Source organism: Phascolarctos cinereus, unplaced genomic scaffold (genome assembly GCF_003287225.1).
Source record: "Phascolarctos cinereus isolate Bilbo 61053 unplaced genomic scaffold, phaCin_HiC Scaffold_3;HRSCAF=262, whole genome shotgun sequence".
Lineage (NCBI taxonomy): Eukaryota > Metazoa > Chordata > Mammalia > Diprotodontia > Phascolarctidae > Phascolarctos > Phascolarctos cinereus.
The window spans coordinates 45,748,288-45,774,485 of record NW_027555736.1 but is presented as its reverse complement, the minus strand read 5'-3'; the positions used below and the strand labels follow the sequence as shown (position 1 = coordinate 45,774,485).

The 26,198-nt window shown below is 35.5% G+C and overlaps 1 protein-coding gene across 2 annotated transcripts in view; it reads right to left on the bottom strand.

The window, feature by feature from the left end:
- Positions 1 to 26,198, bottom strand: part of REC114 (REC114 meiotic recombination protein) — a 104,649-nt gene that overhangs the window by 44,541 nt on the left and 33,910 nt on the right. The window lies entirely within an intron of this gene.

The window sequence follows — 26,198 nt, the reverse complement described above, 5'->3', positions numbered from 1 at the left end:
CTCTTAAATTCTATGTTTACATTTGAAAGCTTCTACATAGCTCTGGAATACTTGAAAGTCTCCTATTTTAATAAAAGTCCTCTTTCCTCTTTTAAAATTATACTGTCATTCTTGATTATAAGTCTTTATTTTTTGCCTTTTTATATCTCATATTCCAAGGGCTTTGTCTGTCCCTTTACCTGTCAAGTCTTGTGGGATCCTGATTGTGGTTCTTTGATAATCTAAACTCTTTCTGGCTGCTTGCATTATTTTTCTTTGCCCTGAAAGTTCTCTAATTTGCCTCATAAGAGTTTTCCTGTTGGCTTTTTTTTTTCATTTTCACTCTGCCCACTAGTTCTAACAGATCTAGGCAATTTTCACCTGTAATTTCTTGAAATATTTCAACTTTTTTGGGGGGGGAGGGGGTCACATGGTTTTCAGGTAATCTAATTTTTAGGCGATCTCTCCCAAATCTGTTTTCCAGATCAGTTGTTTTTGATAGTACATACATATTTTATGGTTTTTTTCCATTTTTAAATTATTTTGATTGTATTGTAATATTTCTTTTTGTTTTGTGGAGTCACTGCTTTGTTTGGCCAGTTATAATTTTTAGGGTGTCAATTTCTTGGGCAACCAACTTCTATTTTAATCTATTAATTCATCTCATTTTTATTTTTTGTTTTTAAACTTTTATATTTTAAATTAGTGAGTATTTATTTTCTTTCCTTTCCACCCTATAAACCAGGGGCATTTAGGCAGTACAGTGGTTAAAGTACTGAGCCTGTAGTCAGTAAAACCTGAGTTCAAATCCAGCCTCAGACACTTACTAGCTGTGTGACCCTGGGCAAGTCACTTAACTTCTACTTGCCTCAGTCTCATCTGTAAAATGGGGATAATAATAGTACCTCCCTCCTATGGTTGTTGTGAGGATCAAATGAAATAATAATTGTAAAGCACTTAGCATAGTGCCTGACATAACAGGGGATGCTTAATAAATGCTTATAAAAATTGGGGGAGGGAGAGGAAGATAAAAATCCGTGTAACACATATGCATACTTCAAGCAAAACAAATTCCCACATTGGCCACAACCAAAAACGTATGTCTCAATCTGCATATTAAGTTTATTACCTCTATGTCAAGAAGTGGATAGCATATTTCATCACTGGTCCTTTGGAATTACAGTTAGTCATTTCATAAACTTGAATTCTTAAATCTTCCAGAATTGTCTGTCTCTACAATGTTTTTGTTACTATATAAATTGTTCTTCAGGTTCTGCTCATTTCATTCTTCATCAGTTCATACAGGTTTTTCCAGGTTTCTGTAAAATTGTCCCTTTTATAATTTATTATAGCAAATTAACATTCAATTATATTTATATACTATGGTTTTTCACGTATTAATGCACTGTTGGTGAAGCTACGAATTGTGCCAGCCATGCTGGAAAGCAATTTAGAATGATGTCCCCAAAGCCCCTAAATTGTGCTTACTCTATGACCCAGTGATACTATTACTAGTCCTATACAAAAGAGACCAATGAAAATTATTATTTTTATTTTTTAATTAATTTATTTTGATTTATCAACAATCACTTCCATAAGCCTTTGAGTTTTAAATTTTTCTCCTCCTCCCTGCCTCCCTCCCTCCTCAAGGTGGCACGCAATCTAATATAGGCTATACATATACATTCTTATGAAACATATTTTCACATTAGTGATGTAAGTAAGAATTAGAACTAATAGGAGGAACCACCAGAAAGAGGAAACAAAACATAACAGAAGAAAAAAAATAGCAAATAGTATGCTTTGACCTGTATTCAAACTCCATAGTTCTTTCTTTGGATGTGGATAGCATTTTCCTTCATGAGGCTTTTGGAGATGTCTTAGATCCTTGTATTGCTGAGAGGGGTTATTAAGTCTATCACAGTCAGTCATCACTCAGTGTGGCTGTTACTGTGTATAATGTTCCACTGGTTCTGCTCACTTCACTCTGCATCAGTCCATACAAGTCTTTCCAGGTTTATCTGGAGTGTGCCTGTTCATCTTTTCTTACAGCACAATAGTATTCCATTATACTCATATATCACATTCACAATTATAACTATCTGTGTCTTTCTCTTCATCCTTTCCCCTCCCCCTGTTTATGCTTTTCTTTCTCCTTTCTCCTTTTCCCTCCTCACTAATGTTTTGCTTTTGACCACTGCCTCCCTCCGTCCTACCTCCCCTCTATTAGCCCCCTCCTTTTTTCTTTCCCCTTTTCCCTCCTACTGCCTATAGAGCACGGTAGATTTCTACACCCAACTGATTATGTTATTCCCTTCTTAAGCCAAATCTGATGAGAATAAGGTTCAAACAATGCTCATCTCCCTCCCTTCTTTCCCTCTGCTGTAATAGGTTTTTGTGCCTTTTCCTGTAATGTAATTTACCCTTGTCTGACTCCTCCTTTCTCAGTACATTTTCTAAGATCAGATTAATCCACTTATTTGGATCTAATTAACCCACTTCATTAGGTTTTTTTTTTCATTACATCAAAGTCAACTAATATCCACACTCTTTATGTATACTCCTTTAACATGGTGTAATAACAATACAGTTCTCAAGAGTTGCAAGTGTCATCTTCCCTTGTAGGGATGTAAACAGTCCACCCTTATTAACAACTGAATGAATGAACAAAAACAAAAAATTGAAAATCCCAATCTAGAAACTAGACTAGGAGATTAGAGAAATCAAACTACAGTAAAGAAATGCTATGGCTTGAAAAGAGCCCAAGAGGTAAACCAAGAAGAAAGTAACTTCACAATAAGTCCAAGTAAAGCCTTGGAGAAAAAGAATGAATTGGCCACAAAGACTGTACAAGTAATGGAAGAAAGAAAGTAAGAAATTCAAAGTGTAATTTTTAAGTGAAATGGAAGCTATGGAGGAGAGGAGGTAATATTAATATACTATAATTTCACTACAGAAAGAGCTGCTATGAATATTTTAATAATAATAATACCCAGGCTTGTATTCACAGGGTTCTGGAAGTCTTCTTGTACTGGACTGGATGGAGGTATTTTAATTGTTTTCGTCAGTTTTTATCATTATTCTGTCTTGTTCAACTTATAAGTCACAGAGACTAATGTCTATTCTTAGTAAAATTCTAGAATGGATTATTAAAGGGTCTATTTATGAGAATTTACCAAGTAAAGAGGAGATCATTATGAGTCAGCAAGAATTTATTAAGAACAAATTAGGAATACTAACTTCATTTTCTTTTTTGACAACTTTACTGGATTAGTCAAGCACTAGAATGCCTAGAGAACAGCATATATGAACTTCAGCAAGGCATCTGACAAAATCTTCCAAAATATCCTTGTGCTTAAGATGGAGAGATAATAGATGCTTGATAGTACAATTTAATGGGTTTAGATGGCTTTTCTGGTCAAGTGAACAGGCCTCAAGAGCACTGGTTACTTGGATCAATATCAACCTCAAGGGAGGCCTCTACTGGTCCTCCTCTGTTCAACATTTTTATTGCTGTCTTGGACAACCACAGATGGCACTTCAACCAAATCTGTGGATGTCATGAAGTAGGGAAGGATAATACCTAATATATGGAATGACAAAAATAGAATCTAAAGAGATCTTGTCAGGCTAGAAAAATGGATCAATTCTAATTGGGTGAACTCTAAATGTACAGTATTGAAAAAAAATCAACTGTATATCTACAGGCTGCATCAATACAACAGTTTATGTGAAAACTAGCTGAGGGTCCTGTTGGACTATAAGCTCAATATGTGTCAGTCACGTGGCAGAACAGCCCCCAAAGCTAATGTAATCTAACAAAATGTGCCAATACATTTTACCCACAGTAGGCATATAAAAGTTTCATTAAATTTGCATTTAGAAGACATAAACAGAAGCTGAGTGTTTTGTGATTGAGTCTACTTTTCTCATCCTCTTCAAGTTTTAGAGAATCAAAAACTTGCTGACTTAGCAAAAGCAAAAATGATTAATTGATGTGCAGACTGTTCTGTAGTATAAATGGTTCATCAGGTAATCAGGAAAGCAGGTGTAAAGATGCAGCACAATTACTAAAGCAGTGAATACTTTATTCAGTTCATAAATATAATTCATTTTCTTAGGTAAAGTGCTTTTATTGAGATCATATGCTACCCACAATGCAGAAGTTTTCTTGTGTGCCCTAGGCATTTATAATCTGTCTGTTTAGAACTGATGCACTTTGTAGAGGGCTCACTGTCCTAAGCTTCAGGGGTTTTGTTCAGCAGTTTTCAGAGATACTTGTAGGGGCCTATAAGTTTTCTGCTCTTCCAAGGTGGTATGATTGAAGGAGAGGTGTTATTTCCTACTCTCCTGGACTCTGCTGGGGTCTGTGAGTGACCACAAGCACTCTCTTTTTGCCCTGGAACTGTGGCAAGGGTTCCTGCACCATTGTGGCTACAAGCTCTGGTGTGCTAGTGCTCCTCCTTGCCCCAGGACTGCCACTCAGGACTGTGACCCAGTGAGCAAAGCCCCCCCACCCCAGCCAGCAGAGAGACCCCTGTGATCTCCTTCTGATCAGTTGTTTGACACCCCCACCCCCAATGTCTGTGGGCTGAAAGCTCCAGAAGCAGCTTCTCCCATTGCTGATTTAGTTGCCCCCAAGGTCTGCTCCTGGTTTGCTGGGGCCTGGTCTGTGCTGGCACAGCCTACGCTGGACTTTGTTCCACTCTGTGACAGACCTTTCCTGCCAACCTTCTGAGTTATCTTTGGTCGGAAAATTATTTCACCCCATCCTTTTGTGGGTTCTGCTGTTTCAGGAATTGTTTTATAGAATTATTTAAAGGTGTCCAGAGGGGTTTTAGGGAGAGCTCAGGTAAGTCACTGCCTTTTCTCTGCCATATTGGCTCCACCTCCCAATGTGTTGTTTAAAATTACATTTCCCAGTAGTCAATCATGAAAAGGTTATTTATATCTCCTCCCCATAAACAGTTCTCCAAATCTCGTCTTGCATAATGCTCAGAAAAGAAGGCAAAATATTATTGTACAAGAGATAGGATTCACCAAAATACCTTGTGAACTTCTGACAGTGATTTTTTAAAAATTGCTTAAAATTAAATAAGTTTAAAACAATCTAAAACATGTTATGATTAATTATAAAAATTAGCTCCAGATGAGAAGATAAAAGGAAAGGAAGATAAAATCTATACCAAGGAACTATTAAGAGGTGAAGATGATATAAAGAATGGACTGGAACTCCAAAACATTGCAGTTTTAGGCCTCTATGCCTTCAGAACTTCTGAGGGCTCAAACTTGCTTGGATTGGTGGACAATCAGATTTTTGGCTACATAAAGTGACATTGCTTGGGAAGTTTACAATCTTCAACTTTACTGATGTTGCATATTGTTTTCTTCCCACAAAGGCTGAATAATAATTTATCAGGCATGTTGTAGACAGTTGGGACAGTGAGCCCTCCACCCTGGAAACAGCCCCACTTGAACGAAGAGTTAAAAGTCAAGAAACAGACTGGAAAAATAAGAAAACAACAGAAAAAAAAATTCTGACCATATAGTTACTATGGTGACAAGGAAGATCAAAACACATACTCAGAAGAAGATAATAAAGTCAAAGCTCCAATATCCAAAGCCTCTGATATTGGTCTCAGGCCATGGAAGAGATAAAAAAGGGTTTTAAAAATCAAGTAAGAGAAGTAGAGGAAAAATTGGGAAGAGAAATAATGAGAGTGATGCAAGAAAATCATGAAAAAAGAGTCAATAGGCTCAGATTCTTAAAATCTAGCCACTGCTCAGATTCTTCTGCCCAATATGATGGATGTTCTAATAAATCTTGTCTTTAGCTGAAAGAAGGCTTGGGTTGATTTTTTTCGCACAGGACCGGTGTGTTGTGATTTTGGGGTCTCAGAACCCCTAAACCTCAACATTTTGTTGGTCCATATGGGGAAACTGCCGATCCTCAAGTTCTTCTCCAGCCAAGACTGGAAGGTATGTAAGCCTCCCCCCCCTTTCCTGCTCTGCAGTTGGGGTCACCCTCTAAACACCAAGGCGTGGACGTGCTTTCTGGGCAGATAGTTAGGAGGCTGTCTCCTACTTGGCCTGACCCTCTTAGGCTCTCATCCACTGAGTCAGTTCGAGGCCATGGACCTGGGTACACTTTCCACAGGACAAGGACAGATGCCCTATACTGAAGTGCATGCCCAATTCTGTCAATTCTCTCAGCACCAGCGAATTGGGAAAAAACGCAGTTGCTTTTTGATTCCCTGAGGCTTACTTACTCCCTTCCCTCTACACCCCTGAATCCTCCTTCATGGAGGTTACAGGAAAAAGTTAGAACAGCTAGAAACATCTTAGCAGATTCTAGAAGTTTTGTGATTGATCATTAAGGAGTTTTGAAACACTTCTTTACAACCCTGGTCACTCCCTTCCCTTGAGTCAAGAGGGTATCTGTTAACCCCTCTCATAGGAGAAGAGCATTTCACCCTTTCCCCCTCACCTTTATTTCACCCTCCCCCACCTGGGGAAAAGAAGGAATGGGGAGGGGCAGCAGCTACAGCATGGACCCCACTGACCATGGTCTTGGGTCCTGGGGCATCCTTTGCCTGGAAGCATCACCCAGGTTCAACACATCCTGCTCAAGGTAAAGAAACTAGCCTATGAACTTGGGTAAGCACACTCTTTTAAAGTCGTAGCTTTAACTGTTAATGATGAGATGTTGATTCTCTGTGTAAAGTAATTTGGAAATGAGTTTAACAAAACTGAAGTCACCTGACTGGTAATGGGTTTGTTTCAAGTTTCAAATTGAACTTTTTGTATCCGTTATGTCAAGCAACTCTTCATAATTTGGTTACTGCTAAAATAATTTGGCTATTGTTGGTTATTGTTTTAATGTGTATCCCACAGAGATCATACAAATGGGAAAAGGACCTACATGTACGATAATATTTATAGCAGCTCTTTTTGTGGTGGTGAAGAATTGGAAATTGAGAGGATGCCTATCAATTGGGGAATGGCTGAACAAGTTGTGGTATATGAATATAATGGAATACTACTGTGTTATAAGAAATGATGAACAGGCTGACTTCAGAAAAATCTGGAAAGACTTGTATGGTCTGATGCTGAGTGAAATGAGCAGAATCAGGAGAACATTGTACACAGTAACAGCCACGTTGTGCAATGACTAATATTGATAGACTTAACCCTTCTCAGCAATACAAGGATCTAAGACATCTCCAAAGGCCTCATCATGGAAAATGCTATCCACATCCAAAGAAAAAACTATGGAGTTTGAATGCAGATCGAAGCATACTATTTGCTATTTTTTTTCCTTCTGTTTCCTCTTTCTGGTGGTTCCTCCTATTGATTTTAATTCTTACCTACAACATCAAAAAAATTTAAATTAAAAAAATAAATATTGCAATACCAAGGAAAGTGAACCTGATGAGGGAGAAGACCCTGTGTATTCCCAAAGGGAAAGGAAGAAGGAGGAAGGGAAGGGGGGGGGAGGAAACAGAAGGGGAAGAACATTTATGACAAGCACAGCAGAAATAGGTAGCAGAATAGAAAATTTTGAATCCATAGTCCTAAGTCCCTCCAAAGAAACAAAAAAGAATAGCTTACTGGGAATAAAAATAAACCAAAGTGGAAGAAAATACAAATACACGGAAGAGAAGCAACAGGCAATAATGTTAAAAGAACAGACGATTTCTATAAAAGCAAAACATACTCAGCTCACAGACAGGATGTGAAAAGACAAAGACCATAGATAAGTCTCCCAGAAAAATGTAGCAGGTCAAAAAAATCTGAAGACCACAATGTAAGAAACTAACCAGAACTTCTAAAGGCAAAAACAAAAACAAACAACAACAACAAAAAAAAATAACCACAACAAAAAACAATGTGCTAATCAAAAGAATCCACAGCTTACCTACAGAAAAAAAAAAACCAAAAAATGAAAAACCTATGTAGTAAATTCCAAGATTACACAGTAATTAAATTTAACAATTACAGTGACAAACAACAAATTCAGTTAACAACCAAGAAAACGAACTTCAAATATAAGGAAAAAGGAATTTGAATTACATGAGACTATTCTGCACCCACCATAAAATATAAAGGAATAGAATAGATCCCAAAGACCAAAGAAGCTTAAGATGCAATCCAAAATGACATATCCTGCAAACCTGAGTATAATCAGCAATAAGAATTGATAGACATTTTGAAAAGAAGCATTTGAAATATTCCTATCAAAAAAAAAAAAAGGTGTGAGCAGATTTGTTGTCCTTCATTCTTGAAGAGGACCAAAAATGACATCACTATGTTGGAGTCAAGGCACAGTGTGTCCAACTGTGACTGATCAGACCAAAATGAGTTTAGAAGATCTACCAAAGGTCAGGCACAAATACTCCATACAAACATTGAGAGTGGAGATATCTCTAAATTTGCACATCTCACCTTTTTTTTCATCTACTGCAATTTTGCTTTGCTCATAAGAGTACAGCACCTTCCTTAATGTAGGCATGTCATGCTGGGAAGTCCTGTGCCAGTGTCTACCATGTCTCACAATCAATTCCAAAGTTCCTTAGAGAGACCTTGAGAATATCCATGTATTCCTTCTTCTAACCTCCATGTGAGCACTTGCCTTGCTTAAGTTTTCCGTAAAATAATCTTTTAGGCAAATGTATATTTGGCATTTGACCAATGTGGCCAGCCCTTCAGAGTTTAACTCTGTGCTGGTAACTATGTATACCTGGCAGTTTAGCTAGAGAAAGGACCTCAGTGTCCGGTACCTCATCAAAATAGGTACTTCAGAAACTTAAATTTCACAAAGAACACAGAGACTAAAGAGGGAATAAATAAATATTAATACCACAATTAAAAAAAAAATTAGGACAGAAAGGGAAGAAAATTAATGAAGAGAATGAGGGAAAGGAATACCTTTTCCTTTTAGACAAAGGCGCAAAGTGGCAAACAAAAGATGGTGAAAGAATGGAAAGCAAGAGAGATTTCAGATAACTACACGAGATTAAAAAGAGAGAGGGAGAGGGGGAGAGAGAGGGAGAGAGGAAGAGAGAGGAAAAGAGAGAGAATATTTGCTAAGTAAAAGGAAGAAGGAAAAGAGAATTAAGCTCAAGAAACCCAAAAACTAGTGAAAGGGGAAGGGTTTGAAGTTGAGGAGAAGAGAGGCTATGGGAATATGGCTGCCATAAAGTCGATTAAGAAAACATAAGTTAAGAAACAAAGTACTACCTTTAGAGAGAAACCAAAGAAATACTAATTCAGAAAAAAAAACTGTTAGAGAAAAATATAAACTTAACTCTCATAACTTTAAAGGTGAATGTATTAAACAATTCCAGTAAAAAAAAAAAAAGGAGGGGCTGATGACAGTTTAGTTAAGAAATCAAAACTCACAATTTGTTGCTTACAAGAGGCACACCTAGAAACAAAATACATGCACCATGAGAAATAACTCATTCAGACTCAGGAAGAATAACATTAGAAGCCCAGTTTATTACGCAGTTGCAAAAACAGGTGTCTTAATAGGCACATACACACACCAAAGCAAAAGTTCACTATTTATTTCTAATCCTGGCCACAAAGTTCCTCCTCTGTTTCCTCGTTGGCTGAGTACTCCAAAGTGTATAACTTTCTGGCACACCCATTACACTTTACTCCTTGACATGTCTCCCCCCTTCTACATATATGGCATGTTCAGAAAATGGCATCTTAGCTACGCCTGGAGGTGGAGAAGTTAGTATACATGAGTGTATTAAGCATGCGCACTCTAAGCAAAGCTTAGCCTTCGTCCTACTTACTGACTTCTAACAGCAAGACAAGGTAAGACTGGCTGTGTCCAGGTTTTCTTAGTCACTTTTCTGTCGGTTGTTTCAATTTTATGGAAAAAAACACTTTTTTGATATTTCTCATGCACTGAATATAAATGAGGATCTGGAACAAAAGTTATGATGCATGAGGTAAAGCCAAAAAATCAAAAGTTACAACCATGCTATCAGACAAAACTAAAACAAAAATTTACAATACAGAGATAAACAAGGAAAACACATTATGCTGAAAAGAACCATAGACAGTAAACCAATTCTAAACTTTTATGTTCTAAATGCCTTATCACCTAAATTCATAAAGGAAAAAAATAAACTGAAATATAAAAAGGCATAGACGACAAGACAATAACAGCAAGAGACCTCAATCTCTCTCTCTTAGTTTTGAGCAAATCTAACAGAAAGATAAACAAAAGGGAAAACATAGAATTGAATAAATTATTGGAGAAACCACAGCTAACAGACCTATGTCCTCTGCAAAATGAGACTACTACATACTATATGTATTTCTCAGCACCACATGGAACTTTTTACAAAAAGTGACTACATGTTAGGTTAATAAAATATTGAAAATAAATGTAAAAAGACAGAATAGTAAACATGTCCTTTACAGACCCTATCACCATAAAAAGAGTAATCAGATCAGGGAATACAAAGGACACAGACCCAAGGCAAGGTAAGAAGTATTTATTAAGTGTCTACTATGTGTCAGGCACTGAGTTAAGACCTGCGGATACAAATACAAAAAAAAAACCAAAATACAACCCTGCTTTCAAGGAGGCAATGTGCAAATAATTATGTACAAACAAGAAACATCTAGTATAAATTAGAGATAATCTCAGCAGGAAGGCACTAACTTCAGCTGAGACTTGAAGAAAGCAAGGGAAACTATGAAGTAGAAGAGAGTTTCAGACATGGGATTGAGGAAGGCTATTCCATAGACAGTAGACGGAGGGTAATGTACATAAAAATCAAGGAGGTCAACATCACTGATCTCAAAGTGCATAGAGGAGAGTAAGTTATGAGAAGACAGGAAAAGTAGGAAAAGGCAAGGTTATGAAGGGTTTTAAAAGCCAAATGTGAATTTATATTTAATTCTGGAGGTAAAGGGAACCACTGGAGTTAGAGAAAGATCAATATCTGCATATGTTCATACCTGCACTTTAAGAAGATCATGGAACAAAGACTAGAAATGGAAACAACAATGAAATCCTAATAATGACAAGGGTAAAAACCAAGGCAAACAACAGTTATGTGAAATAAAATTATAATGATATAACATACCAAAATTTCTGGTATGCAGCTAAAATAGTACTCAGAGAAAATTATATCATTAAAATATTAATATACATTTTTAAAAATTAGAAATACAACAAATAAAGAAATTTAAAATAAGTCCCAAAGAGGAAATACTGAAAATTAGAGAAAAATAGGCAAGTTGAGAACCAAAATATTATTAAAATGATTTTTTTAAAAAACCTAAAACTTGGCTCTTTTAAAAGACTAACAATATTAAAATGTAAAATGTCTCATCAGAAAAACAATTGGACATGGAAAGTAGATCAAGGAGAGATAATTTAAGAATTATTGGACTATCCGAAATCCATGATCAAAAGAGCTTGGACATATATTACAAGAAATTATAACAGAAAATTGCCCCAATATCTCAGAACCAAAGGATAAAATACACACTGAAAGAATCTACCAATCTCATGGTGAAAGAGATCCTAGAATGAAAATTCCCAAGAATATTATAGCCAAATTCATGAGCTCCCAGGTCAAGGAGAAAATATTTCAAGCATTCAGACAGAAACTGTTTAAATAATGTGGAGCCAGAGTCACGATCACACAAGATTTAGCAGCTACCACAAAAAAGGAGTGGAAAGCTTAGAATATGATATTCCGGAAGGCAGAGGAGTCTGTATTACAATCAAGAATAACTTATTCAGCAAAACTGAGGATAATCCTTCGGGGGGGGGAATGGATATTTAATGAAATAGAGGACTTTCAAGAATTCCTGATGAAAAGACCAGAGATGAACAGAAAATCTGACATTCAAACACAAGACTCAAGAGAAGCATAAAAAGGCGATAAGAAAGAGAAAAAGGACTAACAAGGTTAAACTGTTTATATTCCTTTATGAGAATGAAGAGGTTTGGGGTGCTGGGACCCCGAGAATGACAAGGAGGTGTTGCCTAGAATGAATTTACACACTCTTAGCCAAGTGGCGAAAGTTCACTGTAACGCTTTAACAATATTGGGTGAAGTTCCAAGGGCACCTGCAATCTAGTGAGGATGGTGCTGGGGCTTATATGAAAAAGAGACAAGTAAAAGGAATGCCAAGGATAGTAATTAGGTAAGCTAGGGACTTCATGGGATATATCAGGGGTTCAGGTATCTTTGGGAAAATACAGGGAATCTTCAGAGATAAAAACTTTGTTGATACCAGACATTGAAGGAGAAAACACAATTTTTGTTTAAGCTGCCAGAGGCATGGACCTTGGGGATCTGCTGTGAGGGAGAGTCCTTTGACCAGCCAGGGACAAAAATCCTTGGGTCACACACCCCTGTGTCTGTTCTGATAAAAGGAATTACAGAGTCAGGCCTTTATGTGTTCTGCAATAACGGAAATGTTTCTCACAGGACAGGGATCTACTGAGAAATTGGAAAACTTCCAGAAACATGATCTTAGGGCTGGGGCTCCAGCACAAGCACTCTATAAGGAATGTGATACATGTAACTCGTAAAAACTTTATTTTTATTAGAGCAGTTAAGAGTCAACATGCATAGAGAACATAGGTATAAGTCAATTATGTTGGGATGATCTCAAAAAAAATGAAGGGGTGAGAAAGAGGGATGCTCTGGGAGAAGGGAAGAGAAGAATAGGGAAAATTATCTCACATAAAAGAGGTGTGCAAGAAAGACCTTTTACAGTGGAAGAGAAATTGGAGGGAGAAGGTAGACAGTGCTTGAACCTCACTTTCATCCGAGCTGGTTCAAAGAGAGAAGCATGCATATACTCATTCAGTTGGGTAGAGAAATTTATCTTACCCAACATAAAAGTAAAAGAGGAAGGGGCTAAAAAAAAGCATAGGGGCAGGGAAAGTGCTAAGAGGGAGCGTGGATTAAGGGAAGTAGTGGTAAGAAGCAAAACAGACTTCTGAGGAGGGACAGCGGAGAAGGAGAGAGGGAGGGGGAGAAGGAGAGAGGGAGAGGGAGGAGGGGCAGAGGGGGAGAGAAGGAGAGGGGAGAGAGAGAGAGAGAGAGAAGGATAAACAGAAGATAACAGGATGGAAGGAAATACATAGTAATCATAACTATGAATACAAATAGCATGAACTTACCCATAAAACAGAAGCAGATAATAGAATGGATTAGAAACCAGAGTTTAACAACATACTGCTTACAAGAAATATACTTGAAACAGAAAGACATATGCAGAGTTAAAATAAGGGGATAGAGCAGAATCTATTAAGCTTCAGTGGAAGTAAAAAAGTCAGGGGTAACAAGCACGATCTCAGACAAAGCAAAAGCAAAAACAGACCTAATTAAAAAGTGATAATAAAGGAAACGTTTTGATAAAAGGTATCATAGAATATAAATACTAAACAAATAAACATCAAATGACATAGCAACCAAATTCTTTTTTTTTTTTTTAAATTTTATTTTTTTTATTTTTATTTTTTCTCTTGCTAGGGGTAGCCAGTCTTTGATCCTGGCAGGATCATCCTTGGCCTGGGGCTTCCCCATTTTATTTATTTATTTATTTTACTTTTTTTTAAATTAATTTATTTTGATTTATCAACAATCACTTCCATATGTTTTTGAGTTGAAAATTTTTCTCCCCCTTCCTCCCCCCACCCTCCCCAAGACAGCGTACAATCTGATATAGGCTTTACATTTACATACCCATTAAACATATTTTCACATTAGTGAAGTTGTAAGTAAAAATTAAAACCAAAGGAGGAACCATCAGAAAGATGAAACAAAACTCAACAGAAAGGTAAAAATAAGTGATAGCGATTCAACTTCCACAGTTCTTTCTTTGGATTTGGACAGCATTTTCCATCCCGAGACCTCTGGAGATGTCTTAGATCCTCATAATGCTGAGAAGGGTTCAGTTTAACAATCTTAGTCATTGCATAACATGGCTGTTATTGTGTACAAAGTCCTCTTGGTTCTGCTCACTTCATTCAGCATCAGACCATATAAGTCTTTCCAGGTTTTTCTGAAGTCAGCCTGTTCATCATTTCTTATAGCACAATAGTATTCCATTACATTCATATACCACAACTTGCTCAGCCATTCCCCAATTGATGGGCATCCTCTCAATTTCCAATTCTTTGCCGCCACCACAAAAAGAGCTGCTATGAATATTTTTGTACATGTGGGTCCTTTTCCCATTTGTTTGATCTCTTTGGGATGCAATCAAATTCTTACAGGAAAATTTAAATGAGTCACAGGAAGAAACAGTAAAACTATACTAGTGGAGGACCTCAACTTTCTTCTCTCAAAACTATATAAATCGTTAGAAAGTAAATTAAGAATTTAAGGAGATGAATAGAATTTTAGAAAATTTAGATATGCCAGGAAAAAACTGAAATGGGAATACAAAGGAGTATATCTTTTTCTTAGCTGTACACAGCACCTTCACAGCACCTAGGTTGTGGCTCAGTTAAATCCACTATAGCTGCAAAACTCCCCAAGCAATTTAGAAAAAAGATTGTCCTTCATACTTTCTATGTAGTTAAGCACGCCCAAAGGGATGCCTGAAGCGAGAGGGACAGACAGAGACAGACTGTACTCAAAAATGACCATGTATGAGGGCATAAAAACTTCACAGATACAGAAAAGCATAAATAGTAAATGCTCCCTTTTCAGACCATAATGCAATAAAAATTACATTCAATAAAGGGCCCTGGAAGCATAGATTAAAAGTAATCAGAAACTAAATAATATAATCCCAAAGAATGAGTTGGAATAACAAATCAATAATTTCATTAAAGATGATAACAATGAGAAAACATACCAAAAGTTGTGGAATTTAGTCAAAGCAGTACTTTAAAAATAATTATTATTATTTAATTTAATATTAAACATTAATATTAATGAAATATTAATAGCAATTTAATATAAATTATTTTTGATAATAATAATTATTTTTTAAAAGGACCACTCTCCAATTGATAAATGGTCAAAGGACAACAGGGAGCTTTCAAAAAGGAAACCAAAGCTATCCATAGTTATATGAAAAAATGCTCTAAATCACTAATGATAAGAAAAATGCTAATTAAAACCACTCTGAGGTACCACCTCATAACTACAAGATTGGCTAATATGACAGAAAAGGAAAATAACAAATGTTGGAGGGGAGGTGGAAAAGTTGGGTCACCAGTGCACTGTTGGTGGAATGTGAATTGGTCCAATCATACTGGAAAATAATTGGGATCTATCCCCAAAGAGCTATAAAACTGTGTATAATCTTTGACTCACAAGTAAGGGAATATGTCTATCCCAAAGAGATCAAAAAAAAGGGAAAAGGACCTATTTGTGCAAAAATATTTACAGCAGCTTTTTTGTGATGGCAAAGCATTAGAAATTGAGGGGATGTGCCCATCAGTTGGGGAATGGCTGAACAAGCTGCAATACATGATTGTGATGGAATTCTATTGTACTCTAAGAAATGACAAACAGGACAGTTTCAGAAAAACCTGGGAAGATCTGTATGAATTGATGCAAAGTAAAGTGAGCAGAACCAAGAGAACACTGCACACAGTAAGAATAATATTTTAAGGATGACCGACTGGGAAAGACCTTAGCTACTCTGCTCAAGACAATGATCCAAGAAAATTCTAAAAGACCTATGATGAAAAAAGTTACCCACCTTCAGGGAGGGAACTAATGAACTGTGAGTGCAAACTTTAATATATATTTGTTTTACCTTTTTTTTGCCCTTTTTTGCAATGTGGCTAATACGGAAATATGTTTTGCATGATTTAAAATGTATAATTGATTTCCAAAAAAAGAAAATGTATGATATATAGCTGTGGGGCTTCTATATAGTCTAAAAGTCTTTAACCTCATTTTTTTTTCTTAATCCTGATCCATGAAATAAGGGAATAATTACAATTAGAGCTATGTAAAATGGCAATGCTTTAGGGGATATTAGATTCCTCCTTACTTATGATCTTTCAGCTGGAATCTTAATGAACAGAAAAATACAGTAAAACACAGATAATATTACATTTTAAAATTAAATCAATATGTAGGGGGCAGAGATCCTTGTATACAATTAGTGGCCCCCTTTCTATTTGAGTTTGCCACCACTGTTGTAGAGAACATTTCTCTTTGGGAATCAGTCCAACTAGATAACTTCTAAGGTCTCTTAAAACTCTGAGATTCTACTGAGTCTGCCATAAGTAAGTGGGGCTATAGGAAGGAGGTGCTACAGATGTGGAATGTTACATAAACTTTTAGATTAAAGCACTGCATAGTTAGTTTTGGTTGTGGCTCACTTAAATCCACTATAGCTGCAAAACTCCCCAAGTAATTTTAAAAAAGATTGTCCTTCATACTTTCTATGTAGTTAAGCATGCCCAGAGGGATGCCTGAAGCAGGAGGGACAGAGACAGACCTTACTCAACTGGAGGGTGGGAGCCATCTAAAAGGGAGTAATTAGTTTTCCTGCTGAATCAAACTCCTCATTCCCTCAGTAAAGGGAGGTACAGATAAATAAACAAATATACACTGCAGTAAAAAATTGTGCAATGATTTCAGTATCTGAAAAACCTTAGATTTTTATTTGCCTTTCTTCATCCCCTTCACATTTCAGTCTCTATTTTCTGTCTCAATAATTCTCTTTAAAAATTTTTTTAAAAACATTTATTAGTGAATGTAAATACACAAGCAAGAACAAAAAATGATTATAAATGATTATATATTAAACAATAAATGTGTTCAATTCATATTTTTAGCATGAATGTTAATTTTAATAAGGTAATAAAACCACTCAGACATGCTATATACATTTTAAAAAAAAGATTGGGGGCAACTAGGTGGTGTAATGGATAGAGCACTGGCCCTGAAGTCAGGAGGACCTGAGTTCAAATCCGGCCTCAGACCAAATACTTGACATCTACTAGCTGTGTGACCCCAGGCAAGTCACTTAACCCTAAAAACTGACTAAAATTTAAAAAAACCCTAAAAATTGCCTAAAAATTAAAAAAAAAAGATTAACAAGACTGACAAAATTAAAAGCCAACTTCATTTTTTAAAATGAACAAATCAACAAAATAACAAATGGGCAAAGTGAAATAACAACAAAATCAGAATAAAAAGAATTATCAGAACCTACTAGCCACAGTTACATGCTAGCAAAAATTAGAAAAATGGCAAAAATAACAGAAGAGCAAACAGAAATTTTAAATAATCCAGTCTCAGAAAAGTAAATACAATTAGATGTAAAGGAATTGTCGAAGGGGGGGAAAAATACACAATGAATGCACAGGAGAATTCTATCAAACTGTTAAAGAAGAATTAGTACCACTGCTACACAAATTATTCTCAAAAAATTAATAAAGCAAGAATTTTACCAGACTTTTTTATGAAACAAATATTGTCCTAATACCTAAATCAAACAGCCTATAGTAAGTCATCCAACAAATAATTCGTAATGACCAAGTGCAAGATGATTCAATATTACAAAAACAATGAATGTAATTAATCACAATGACAAAACATCTAAAACTATACAATTATATTAGTAGATGCAGAAAAAGCCTTTGACAAAGCACAACATTCATTTATGCTATAAATCCTACAAAGTACAGGCATTGAGGGTCTTATTTAACTATCATAAAAAGATCTACTTGAAACCCAAAGCAAGCATCATATACAATGGAGATACACTAGAAGTTTTCCTAATAAATACAGTAAAGAAAAATAACCAATCTCCCCATTATTATATGATATAGTTCTAGAAATACTGGTAATAAATGTAAGACAAGAGAAATAATGGCATAAAGATAGGCCAGCAGAAGATGAAACTATCCCTACTTGCTGATGATAGAACGGTTTACTTAGAAAATCCTAGGAAATCAGCAAGATACCGACAGAGACAATAGTTTCAGAAAAACTGCAGACTACAAAAAAACCCCACAAAAATCAGTATCATTTTCCTTATAACAACAACATCTAAGAGGCAACAGTAGAAAGTGAAATTCCATTCCAAATACTATAAAATACATAAAATGTTTGAAGACCAATCAACTAAAGCCCACAAAACAATTGTATAAATTCAATTTTAAAGTACTTCTTAAAGAAATAAACAACAGCTTAAACAGCTGGAGGAACAGTCAGTGCTCAAGGATGGGCCATCCTAATATGGTAAAAATGACAATAATTTCAAAGTTAATTTACAGTTTTAATAGTATACCAATAATATTATCAAAGGGATACTCTGTAAGACTTGATAAAATAGTAACAAAATTCATTTAGAAAAATAAAAGATCCAAAATATCAAGGGAAATAATGAAAACTTGTAGGCATGAAGGCAGGTAGGAGTGAATAGCATTCCAGACCTCAAACTATATTATGAAGCTGCAGCTATCAAAACTATTTGATACTAGTTTTAAAAAAAAAGTAGATCACTGAATGGAATAGATAAGCAAGAATAGAAACAATGGGTCGCAATAATCTTGTTTTTCTTTTAAAAGAGCTAAGTGCATAAATTACTTAGGAATGGACTCTTTATTTGATAAATAAAAATGCTGAGAAAACTGCAAAACAATCTGACCAAAATTAGGCTGAGACCAACATCTCAAATAAAATTCTACAATAAATCTAAAATGGATAAATAACCTTAATCTTAAAGATCTTACTATAAAACAGTGAGAAAAGAAGCATATCATATACCTATTATAGCTACTGGGAGATACACTCTTAACCAAACAGAAGAAAAGAGTCAATTACAAAAGATGAAATAGATGATTTTGATTACATGAAACTAGAAAATTTTGAACAAACAAAATTAATGCATCTAGAATTAGAAAGGAAGTAGTCAAATGAGAAAAATATTTGTCAAATTTCTTGGATAAGAGTTTTATATGCAAGATACAGAAACAGCCCTAAGATTTTACATTATTCCCAGTAAACTGGCGAAGATGTCAAAAGAGGCACAGTAAATGTTGGAGTTTTGGGAAGGTAGGCAGACTGCTCGTGGAGCTGTGAATCACTACAACTATTTTGCAAAGCACTTTGGAATTATGCAAATAAAGTGACTAAAATGGCTATATCAGGAGTGAGGAACCTGTGGCCTCAAAGCCACATGTAGCTGTTGTAAGATACAGAACTTATGTTTCCACAAGATGCTGGCAATATCTTAGAAACCCCCTAGAAGTAACTCACAAGTCTCTGACCACAGGTATGTAGGTCACTTAACAACAGTTCTCAGAATTGGGCACGTGTCAAACCCGCAGGACCTAGCGAAGTATGCATGTTCAATGGCTTTATGGGGAGGGAGGGAACATGTCAAGGGGGGAAACATGAAGTAGGTGTAATGGGAAGTTGTACATCTCAAGTACTCAGCCAGTGAGGAAATGAGGGAGGGACTTTGGGACAGGGACATAAGCTTGTTCTGCCTTCTGGAGAGTATGTGTTTTGCCTAACAATACATCTGCTTCATGCATGAACGTAAATAGAGTTCACCTCATCTACTTCAGGAGTCTTTGGTTTTTCCTTAGGAATTTTCTTCCTAACACCCTCTAGGTGCTCAAGTGTGGCTCTGTGACTGAATCCAAACTTCAAAGAACATTTGTTAAATAATAAAAGGATTTGTTCTGTAAAACCTGGACTCAGCCAAAAGGCCCACCTAAGGACCTAGAAGGCCACATGTGGCCTCAAGGCTGCAGGTTCCCCACCCTTGGTCTATACTCTTTGACCCAGAGATTCCATTACTAGGCATACACACTCCAAGGAGATAAATGATAAAAGGAAGTCCCTACATATATATAAAAATATTCATTGTATTTTTGTGGTGCCAAAGAAATAGAAACAGATAGATGCCCTTCAATTTTGGAGAATGGCTTAACGAGCTGTATTACATTAATTTAATGGAATATTACTGCACTCTAAGAAATAACAAATATGATGAATATGGGCAATCAGGGAAAGACTTACATGAAATGATGCTGAGTAATGTAAACAGAGCCAAGAAAATAACATATAATATATATTAAACTCAAGTGAATACAACAATGTAAAGAACCACTACCAAAAAAATTCAAAAGTGAATGCTGCAAAATTACAAAGGACAAAAATGATCTCAAAGGAAAAATATGAGAAGGTACCTCTGCAGATGCAAGAAGTCCATGAATGTGGAACATTGCATATATATTCAGATTTTTTTGAATGTACTAATTGATTTTGCTGATTTTTCTCTTCCTCTTTTTCATATACATATATATATATATATTTTTATATTCTCTGTCATATGTGATGGCTGTCTAGGAGCAGAGATAAGGGAAAGACATTGGGAGAAATTTTCTGCATTATAAAAACAAAATATATAAAAATAGGGGAGGAGAGAGGGGGAGAAAAAGTTAAAACTCAAAAGCTTATGGAAGTGATTGTTGATAAATCAAAATAAATTAATAAAAATAAATAAAAATTATTAGAAACAAAACAAAAATAATCTGTGAAAGGGACCTAGATGTAGCTGTATTCCAATGTTTTCTATAACAGTTGTTTTTTAAGATTCCTCACTGCCCTATCATAATTTAACAATCTTAAAAGCATTTGGCAGACAAAGACTGATCAGCAGCAACAGTGGGGAAGAGGGTAGCATCACATGTAAGAATAAAAGCCATTCCCCAATTGATAAATGGTAAAAGAATATATAATTTTATTTATTTATATATATAATTTTATTTTTTCTTTTTCTTTTAAAAATTTTTATCTCACTCAATTTTATTTGAAGTTCTAAATTCTCTCCCTCCTTTCTTTCTCCCTTCTCCCACTGAGAAGGCAAGAAAAACAAAACTCATTACAAATTGTCTAGTCATATAAAATAAACTCCTGCAATAGCTATGTCCAAAAGAAAAACGAAAAAAAAAGTGAAGAAAATATGCTTCAATTTGCACTCTGAATATATCAGCTCTCTATCTGGAGGTGGATACTATGTTTTCTCATGAGTCCTTTGGAAATATAGTTGGTCATTTGGATTACAGTTCAGCACAACAGTTATTTCATCACATTGACACGCCATAATTTGTTCAGCCATTACCCAACTGATACATAACCCCACAGTTTCTTTGCTAACCCCAAAAAAGAGTTGCTTTAAGTATTTGTGCACATATGGGCCTTCTTCCTCTTCCTTTGAACTTTTTGGGGAATAGACCTAGTAACAGTATTGCTAGGTCAAACTGTATGCATAGTTTAATAACCTTTGGCTCACAGTTCCAAATTAACTGGCAGTTTTCTAAAGAAGAAATCCAAATTACTGAGAGCCATTTTTAAAATGCTTCAATTCACTAGTAATTAAAGAAAAGCAAATTAAAGCTAATCAAGTTCTGCTTCATAACCCTTTATGATCAACAGTGACAAAAAAAGCAAAATGACAAACATTGGTAGGGTTGTAGGAAACAGGTACATTCATGCATGCTAGGGAAGCTGTGAATTGGTCCAGCTATTCTGAAGAGTAATTTGGAACGACTGATGCTTCAACATTGATGTCTCAATGTATTTTTGAAACCATATAGCTACAAAATAATTGGTATAAGCTAGTATCCTTTGGCAACTTCTGTGCCTTAATAAACACACCTAACACTAAGGAACAGTTCTTTCCAACCTTTTATAATATTATGAAAAAGAGAAAATACCAATTGATTGATTCAGAATCCACTGATACTATGTATTAACTAAGACATATAATTTATTCTGCACTGGTTTGACTAGATTAACTGAAATAAAAATGAATAAAGGATTGTAAAATATTCTATTTAACAGAGGAAACTCATTTCTTCTTCCTTGAATATTTGAAGTTTATAGTTTATATACTTCTATTTCTACATCCTGCTGCCATCAATGACAACCAGTTAAGTCAGAAAATCTTGTTAGAATCTGCCACCTTAGAATGCTCAAACTGACCTACTTAGCAGGTTAGTCTACTATTTTTTGCCTGATTGTTATGGCAGGAAGTAATAAAAGCTCTTTCACCAAACATTCAAAATGAAAAATACAAATTTAATATTTGGTAGTTCCTTCAAAGACAAAGGAAAAATAAAACTGATGTGCAAATAATCTTAGACTGTGGATAAATTTGTATTGATGCTGGGAATAATGTAAGAAAATCAATTAAAGACTTAGAGGATTATAGGTTTTGTTACAATTACCTGGAAAGTATTTACATGGCAAATGTAAAACAAATATACTTCTACAAATACTTTGGCTTTCAGAGACAATGTTATGCAAAGAGATATATTTAATATTCTGTTGACATTAAATTTATTATTTTTAAATGTTACCCAAATTGATATATTTTGTTTTCTTTTTTTATCACCTTAATTTTTGAATATATTTCTCTCTACTTTCCTTTCTAGTGAAAACAATAAAAAAAAAAGATAAAAAAAGAAAGGGCCAAGCTTAATGATAATTACATAGCATTTAGTTTCAATTTTTTGTTTTTTCCATTTATATTGCTGTAGTCACTATGTATGTTTTCCCGGTTCTCCTTATTACACTCAAAATCAATTCATAAGTCTTCTCACACTTCCCTGAGTTCTGTATATTCACTGTGTACCAATGAATTTAATTAACAGATACTCCTGAGGGTCTTCTGTTATTCTCAGCCCTATCCTAGGTATCATAAGAGATGCACACATGCCTCTGTAAGACTTTCAAGATCTCATTTCTTTCTTTATTTCCCCTGATGTCACTGGTTCCTAGTCCTTTCTTTGGCTACTATGGAGTATAGCTGTTATGTTACTAAGCTGTGAATTGGCTCAAAAGATCTAAAACCCATTTTGGTTTTATTTCCAATCTATGTCAAAGATATGAACCATATTATCTTCAGTTTTGCTTACGTGCGTAGTTTTCTTGTCCCCATTTTCAATAGAAGAAAAAGAAAGGAATATAAGACAGCGAGATTTACTTCAATTCCTGGCAAAATTCCAAAATGTATTATTAATATACTATTTAGTGAACATCTAGAAATTAAATGATCATCACAAATAATAACTAAGATTTATATATATATATATATATATGTGTATATATATACATATATATGAACACCTCATTTTATCCTTAAAACATCCCTGTGAGGATCCCTATTTTACAGATGAGCAAACTAAAGCACCTAGAAATTAAGTGATCCCAACTTCCAGGAAATAGAGAATATAAATAACCATATCTCAGAAAAAGAAATCCAACAAGCCATAATTGAACTCCCATAGAAAAAATATTCTAAGGCAAGATGGATTTACAAATGAATTATACTAAGATCCAAATAACAATTAAGTTCATTACTATATAAATCTTTGGGGGAAAAAAGACAACCAGGAGCCCTACCAAATTTCTTCCTTGATACAAATATGTAAGAAAGAAAGAAATAAGAAAGAAAACTATGACCCAGTATCCCTTATGAATACTGACACAAAAATTTTAAATAAAATATTAACAAAGAAGTGAAAGAATTCCAGCTGAGCTATTTAAAATCCTAAAAGATGATGCTGTTAAATGTGCTATACTCAATATGCCAACAAATTAGAAAAACTCCACACTGGCTACTAGATTGGAAAAGATCGTGTTATGTCCCAATCCTAAAGAAGGGCAATGACAAGGAATGTTCCAATTACCAAACAATTGCATCCATTTCACACACCAGCAAGGTTATACTTAAGATTCTACAAGCTAAGCCTCAGTAACATGTGAACTGAGAATTACCAGAAGAGCAGGCTGGTTTTCAAAGAGGCAGAGGAGCCAGAGATCAAATTGCCAACATCTGCTAGATTATAGAGAAAGCAAAGGAGTTCCAGAAAAACATCTACTTCTGCTTTATTGACTACACTAAAGCCTCTAAGTGTGTGGATCACAACAAAATGTAGTAAGTCCTCAAAGAGATGGGAGTACTAAATAATCTCACTTATCTCCTGAGGAGCCTGTATGTCAGTCAAGAAGCAATAATTAGAACTGAACATGGAACAACTGATTGGTTTAAGATTGATAAAGGAGTATAACAAGGTTGTCATACTTATATGCAGAGTACATTACATGAAATGCCAGCTGGATGAATCAAAAGCCAGAATTAAGTTGATGAGAGATATCTCAACAATCTCAGATATGCAAATGATACCACTCACAGAAAGCAAAGGGGAATTTAGATGGCTCTTGACGAGGGTGAAAGAGGAGACTATAAAAGCTGGCTTGAAGCTTAACAACAAAAAACCTAAGACCTTGGCCACTTGTCCCATGACTTCCTGGCACACAGAGAGAGAAGAAATGGAAGCAGGGTCAGATTTTATATTCTTAAGCTCAAAGGTCACTGCAAATGATGATTGCAGCCAAAAAATTAAAAGACACTTGTTTCTTGATAGGAAGACTATGGCAAATCTGAACACCATACTAAAAAGCAGAGATACCACCTTGCCAACGAAATCCATATGGTCAAAACCATGGTTTTTTCAGTAGCAATGTATGTCTGTGAGAATTAGACTATAAGGAAAACTGAGTGCTGCAGAATTGACACTTTCAAACTGTAATGGTGGGGAAGCCTTGGACAGCAAGACATCAAATCAGTCAATACGTAAAGAAATTAATTCAGACTTTCACTAGAATACAGAAGCTGAAGCTTAAAACTTTGGCCACATAATGTGAAGACTGGACTCAATGGAAAAGACCCTGATGCTGGGAAAGATTGAAGGCAAAAGGAAAAGAGGACAGCAGAAAATGACATGGAGAGATATTGTCATAGAAGCAATGAACATGAACTTGGCCAGCCTTCAAGAGATAGTGGAGGACAGAAGGACCTGGAACGCTAAGAGTCAAACATGACTAAACAACTGAACAAACACCCCTGAAACTATGAGGAGATTAAATGATCACCCTCTGAAGACTCAGCCCACTAATTCAAATGGGAACTAGGGAAGTAGCTGCAAAAATGTGCCACATTTATCTCACTGATGTGGCAATTTGCTCCAAGAACATGGGTCACAACCAGTATCTGCCTGCCCCTCTCATATCTCTGGTTCATTTCCTCTCATGGGTTACATTGCTCTGGCTACACACTGGTCATCCCTCCTTCTTGTCACATCACCAGCCTATCTTCTGTGCCTCCCATGCAAATATCTCCATGATCCATTTTAATCCTATTCTTCCTCAGAGTTCCTCACTGGTTATGGTGTTGCGGTTACATATTTCATTACCAGCACTACCACCACTATCACTTTCTCACCAAAAAGGAGGAAAACTATTGACAGACATTTTTTACAGACCATGATAAATCTACACAAATACATCTGGAACAAGCAAACCTCATTTTACCCAACAATCGCAAAAGGAGTTTATGATGGCAATTTGGGACCAGGTTACTGCTACCAAAAATTACAGAAGGGTTACTTTAAGAAATCCAGACATAATGGTCCATGCAAATGAAGCAAGGAAATAGTGGTACCCAAGCATTACAACGCTGCAGGCAACAATCTGTTAACTACCAAACACTCAGCAAGAAATGATCTGGGAACTAGAATTATATTTTACAAGCTCACTACCTTCTAAGAACTGACAAAAGAAAAATCCTCATCCTACATTTAAGACCGAAAAATATCCTGCAGAGATCAAAGCATATTATTTGCTCTTTTTTCTTTTATTTTGTTTGTTTCTTCTTTCTCGTGGTTTCTCCTATTGGTTCTAATTCTTCTTTATGACATGACTAACGTGAAAATAGGTTCAGCATGAATGCGTATGTAGAGCCTATATCAAATTACACACCATCTTGGGGTGGGGGGAGAGGAAAGATGGGGAGAAAATTTGGAACTCAAAATCTTATGGAAGTGAATGCTGAAAACTAAAATTAAATAGACAAATTAATATAGATAGATAGATAGATACAGATATAGATATCTTGAAGAACTCCACTAACTAATCTGTACTGAAATCAGAGTATGCAAACAAGCTAAGATCCATATCCCCAGCATCCTGTCTGCTATTAGAGTTTTACCAAAGATGACTTCAGGGAGCCTAGAGAAGAAGGGCTTAAATATTAATCCTTTCATTCAACTGCAAAAAGCAGTTATTTTACCCATACATTAGATATAAAAAAGAGCAACATAATTATTCGTCCCAGTATCTGAAATCCACTGAACAAGATGAGAAGGATTTTACAACAACAACATG